The sequence below is a fragment of the Leuciscus leuciscus genome, assembly GCF_965113295.1.
Source record: "Leuciscus leuciscus genome assembly, chromosome: 14".
Taxonomy (NCBI): Eukaryota; Metazoa; Chordata; class Actinopteri; order Cypriniformes; family Leuciscidae; genus Leuciscus; species Leuciscus leuciscus.
The window spans coordinates 19,549,506-19,555,472 of NC_138738.1; the positions used below are offsets into that span (position 1 = coordinate 19,549,506).

General features: G+C 35.6%; 1 long non-coding RNA gene across 1 annotated transcript; it reads left to right on the forward strand.

Annotated features, from left to right (window-relative positions):
* Nucleotides 1-4,534: 4,534 nt before the first annotated feature.
* On the forward strand, nucleotides 4,535-5,566 carry LOC309474518. The gene is made up of 3 exons (XR_014197355.1): nucleotides 4,535-4,622; nucleotides 4,725-4,817; nucleotides 5,327-5,566. It is a non-coding gene; the product is annotated as an uncharacterized lncRNA (long non-coding RNA).
* The last annotated feature ends 401 nt before the right edge of the window (nucleotides 5,567-5,967 follow it).

A 5,967-nucleotide genomic window follows, 5' to 3' on the forward strand; every position in this document is an offset into this window, starting at 1 on the left:
CTAATTTTTCACTACATTATAATTAGGAGATATTAATGGCTAAGAGTCAGTTTAGTTAACTTCCATCAATTTAGCTTAAGCTGTCAGTGTAGCAGCAGTTGTCAGTGGTAGTTTAGATTGATTCACCAAATTATTTTAAGTGAAAGAACAAAACGAACTTGCTGTTATAAATGTTTGTATATAAAAAGCATTAAAAAGACTTAAATGCACATTCTGCATTCATGTTAAGCTCAAGCAACAGCTTTTGTAGTGTATAGTTGATTCCACACATAATAATAATAATAATAATAATAATAACAATAATAATTTCAACTTGTTCCTCCTTTTTTCTTGAGGAAAAAATCACGTACTAACCTTTTTAGTGTAACGTTATTCCAATTGTACTTCATTGATTTGACAATGTTACGCCTAAAGCTCTAAAATGACTATAAAAATTATGAGAGCAACTTTACAGCTCAAATAATATGTTATAATAAATGCATTTTAAATGAATAAATAAAATAAGAATACATTTAAACAAAACAATAAATGTAAGTTCTTTTATAAAATTATAACATTCAAAAAGTGGTTCCATTTACCTCACTGTTACCTAAATGTTTTACTTAATTTTTAAGAAAAAAGTGCACTTAAAATATTTATATAATTACTATGGTAATCAACACTATGCCTCAAATTCTGTTGAACCGGCATTATTCCTGCAATAGAAAATGAGTACAAAGCTTTTATAAGGTAGACAAATCTTTTTGATGCTATGAAATATGACAGTCCCCTTGTGAGGGATCCCCTTTCTAAAACTTGAAGGCAGATAAATATTTGTTATGTATAAAGGCCAATGTATACTTTAGTAGTAAAATCAAATGTATTTATGTAGGCACACACTACTTCATTTTATTATTTCTTTCTACTTTTACCATAATAATATCAGGACTTTTTGTTTGATCTGTTTGTCTTACCCCAGAACTCTTAAAACTCGATAAAGAGGTCAAAGGTGTGTGAATAAGTTGGAAATGGAGAAACACATTTTGATATTTTAGAGAGAGTGTGTCATGTGCTATTCTTTTCTAATATCCATTAACTTTCTCTGTCAATGGGCGATGTGAAATATCTGGTTTGTCTAGACTGTGTGAGTATGTGGGATTGCCACATTCTTGTAAGAGAGGGTCAGTGGTAGGACTGATGGTCGGCAGATACAGTATGTGTGTGTGTTTATTTGTGTGTGTGTCTGTGGGGGTTGACTGAGGCTGGGAGGCTGAGGTGGAATTGATGGATAAGGTTAGCTGAGCTATCAGACAGAAACATCACAATCAAGCCGTCAGCTCAATGCCTCCCTCTCCCTGCTCTCTTCCTCTCTTTGATAAACACAGGAATAGGATTACAATTTGGACAGGTCCTGGGGCAACAGGGAAGGACTGCCCAACCTTTCAGCCCACACCGAACACGCATCACACAGTAAAACAGCTCAAAGTAACACCTTCTCCAACAGTTACACACAACAGGCCCAGTGTGTGTGTGGGTCAGGTTTTGCCAGCTTTGTGGGGATAATAGATACTAAAACTGTAATCACATAAACCCCAACCAAACCCTAATATAACATATAGTTGCTTAATATTACTCAGTACTTAAATATATAATTACACTGTACACTGTAAAATCGAATATTATTCCTTACTATAAAAATACTAGTAAGTTTACTTGATTTTAGCCAAAATGTTGAGTTTACTACAAATTTTATATTGTTGCTGAAATATTCGAAAATATAGCTCCCATAACTAGTGTAATTTAAGTAAAATTACTCAAAATGTCCAAGATGGGTTGTTACGCATGCGTACTGGTCCACAATTTCCCCTCCCCCACTGTCCACACAGCACAGAAGCACATGCAGAGGAGCTTCGTGAAGTTCAAGGTAAACTCTTTTAATTTAAACCTCATTTTCAGATTTGTGTTTGTTTGCTAGTCTTAATAATCGTTCAAATGTCTGTATTTTGTTAGTTGCATTCTTGTTTTGTTGAATATTAGCCCATGTTAAGAACTTTCACAAACACGTTTTTGTGCTGAAGCAATTTCCCTTCAAACAACTTATTTGCTGCTTTATATCTTTAATCCAGCTGCCTGGTTGCCTATTAATTACTATTAATTCGTTAATTTGTTGTAGTGATGGGCAGGGTTAGCCATTAATTTGAACTAATGATTGGTCTTGATGCAGACGCGAATGTTTAACGTTACAGAAATCAAAATTTAGTGACAATTATACAAATCGTGTCAAATGGGTCACCTCGGTTTGAATGTTGTGTTTGTTATGGTATGATTTTCGTTGACGCTCAGCATAAACTATGATAATGTTAGCTGGACGCGCCAATTTTGAATAGGCAGCTCAGAGACACGGCTGCATTCACTCTAGAGAGCGCGCAATACAGACAAAGTACAAATGGATGGAAAAGACCGCTAACGTTACATCTTTAGATCAGTTATTTTAAAATCTTTAAAATACATTTTTTTTTTTACTTGACTGGGCACGTTAAAAACCTAACGATAAATGACGAACTCCAGTCAAGCCGGTTAATTCGAAAACCCAATGCGTGCTTATTATGATAACTATGGCAATATGCAGGCAGCAAAATAAGAGGGAAATTGTGAGGTATTTTTCAATCGAGTTCGTTAGCGAGTATTTTACAGAAATGATATATTGAGCGAGTACATCATGAATACATTTCCCAAACCGTGTTTTTGTCTTATCATGAATCACTATAGTATATATAATCAGTGTTTATATTCGGACTATTTTAGGCCAGGCGGGTTAACCGCTGCAGAGTAGCCCAGTGCCTGCGTGGCTCGTCATAGACATGAGAGAAGTAGCTCCGGCTGCAATGTTCTTCCGCAAGATGCATGCAGTTCTGTTTATTAACCGCTAGAGTGCCAAAAGTTATGGACTGCTGCTTTCAAAGTCAAGGCAACTAATTTTTCTACATAAATGCCAACACTGGGGGCATTTATTGCTTTTTTGAATAGTTATGATGCTAGTTTTGAAACAATGCACATTTTCAAAACTGCTTTTGTAAATGTTCATTAAACAGAGATATAATTGCGTACTCCACATTTCATTCATTTCCTGTTTTTTTTTATTATTATTTTTTTATTATAAAAAGAAATAATATATTGGGAAGAACCGAGTTAAGTGTATTGGTCTGGCCCTCTACAACCGCCCAAGTTTTTTATGTGGCCCTTGGGAAAATTAATTGCCCACCCCTGCCTTAACCTATGGAATCAATTTTCTGCCAAAATTAAATAAATCAATTAAATAATAAAAATGAAAACTAAAACCAGATTAACCATTTCATTACAGAAAACTGTACACAAAATATGTGCCATTATAATTATTTCATTTTCACAGTGACAATGCATCATCTGTCAAATTGAAAAATAAAATGCAATTGGTGATTTCACATTTTATTTTCTCTACAATCTCGAGGCAAGACAGCCAATATTAAAATGAAAAGGCAACGTGAAAAAGAAACTGCAAATAGTTTTTACAAAGCTTTTTATTAACTCACTTATTTTGTTAGCGTTAATAAAAAGCTTTGTAAAAAAACTATTTTCTTTTTCATGTTTGCCTTTTCATTTTAATATTGGCAGTCTTGCCTCGAGATTGTAGAGAAAATAAAATGTGAAATCACCAATTGCATTTTATTTTTCAATTTGACAGGGATGATGCACTGTCACCATGAAAACTTTAACAGTCTTAGTTTTCAAATAATACCTAATGCATGTGATGTTTCCATTTAACTCATTGACCAACTGCTTTGCATGTGTCCAACAATTTGAAAAAAGAGAGGGAGAGAAACACCAGTCTATGCATCTGATTATGTTGTTTGTTCTTTGACTTTTGATTGATGTAATTTTTTATTTTTTTATTTTAAGGCGTATCCAAGAGATGAAGATTTTGCCCAAGTTGCCGCAGCTCTAATCAAAGCACATCCCTGTTTGACTGAACAGGGCTCCCCAACAGGCTCAGCTGGCTGGAAAAACAGCCTGAAATTTAAAATGGCCAACTATAGAACAAAACTCCGTAAATGTGGCTGTAGTGATGTTGCAGTTGGGGGAAAGAGAGGTGAAACCATGGCAACAAAGTCAGGCTTTAAAAAACCCAGGCGATTTGAATACAATTTCTTGCCAAACTTTCCTAATGGGGAAGATGAAGAAAGTCAAGAATGCACAAGAGTAGAACTTGTAGAAGAAATTAAAAAGAGGCCCCCAAACATGAGCCTGATTGGCAAGAAGATGGACAGCACATTTGCTTTGAGACGGAAAGAAATCATCCACTCTGAACCTCCTGTCTGTGAGATTTTGAAGAAGTGGCCAGCACTTTTCATGGAAAGTCAGGTTTGTTTTCTTTTCCTCTTCAAAAACCTGTGTTTTTTATGAATTGTGTGTTTGAATGTTAACAACCACTCTTATGTTAATGCTTTAGATCTTAGCAGAATTCAATCGCATATCTGGGAAAAATCTGAAATCTCAGTTCTACGCTGCGTTGGACACACTCTACACGCTTGTTTGAAATTTTCCGGAAAAAAGGAGGAAACCAGGGAAGAATACTTGATGAAATTTTGCAACAAGTTAATTCAAAGGTATTATTTTATGATGCTATGATTGCTATCTTTGAATCATAATCTGCATATGATTGTTACCCTCGGCCGATAACGTGTCTACCTGTCTCTACTTTTTCATAGCCACCTGATGTAACATTTGTTCGCACCGCAGTACTTCAGGGACTTCCAGTCCTCTTGGGGGATGACCCAGAGGAATTTTTCAGGACGTGCTTTGTAAGTAATGTTATTGGTGTTTCTGCTTTCTTAAAGGGATGGTCCGGAGTTAGATCAACCTAGGGTAATTTGCACCATGACATCGAGCCAAACACATTTGAATAAAATCCTGATGTACTTACAAACTTTACAATGCCTCGTTTTATGAGTACAGAACCTATTAGTACTATTGTAGAAGTGTGGTTCTGGGCATTATTAGTGGGGTAATTTACGAGATACATAGAGCCATTAGCGCCTGCTCTAAGCCATACAGCTGATATCACTAAATAAGCTATCATTTTAATAATCTTCAACCAAGGGAAAATGTCGATGTCATGGTGCAAAGGGTGAATCTAGGTTGATTTTACTCCGGACCATCCCTTTAAATTGCCATTTTGTTTTATTCCATGAGAATATAGCTCATGTTAGGACAAATATTAATCCTGGGTGGTATACTTTTTGTAGTTTTGCATTAGATACTATATGTCTCTTGTGAAACAATTCTGATTTTTCTTTCCTTCTCTACTTAGGATGTGGATGTAGATGCAGACTTCAGTGAAGTAGATGTTGGCCTGCTCACAATTTTACCTGAAGGTATGCCTGCCAAACGTCCAAATGCCCTCAACATGGATGCACTAAGGGCAATCGTTCTGGAGGGAACAATTGTTGTGGATGATGTCCCAAATTTGCCACATGCTGTATGTCTCCTTTTTGCTTTGATATATGCTCTTAATTTAGACTACCCAAAGACAATGAGGAACACATTTGATTTCTTTCAACGGGTATTTCTGTATTTGGGAGGGAAGAATCTCAAACCCAAACTCCAAACCCTTAAAAATCAGCTTGTAAGCTAAACTTGTCTCCTTACTGCCTTTAATGCCTGCTGCCGTGTTTAAGTTAGCATATTGGCATATTCATTTGCACTAATTTCAAGTGGCCACTGTGTTTTTTAAACCTTTCCAAAGCCACATGCTGTGTCAAGGTAGGAAATGTTTGTATTTAAATTTTGTAAAAGCCTATTCAGAAAAGGTCTGTATTTCAGAGTTGTAAGGCCTATTTTATGCTGTTTTGTTTGCATACAGTGCATGTTTTGAAAATGTCATGACAGCAGAATGCTGCTAGCCAAGAGGTAAAGAGTGTTTAAAAAGAAAACTGATGTTTTAAAGCATAT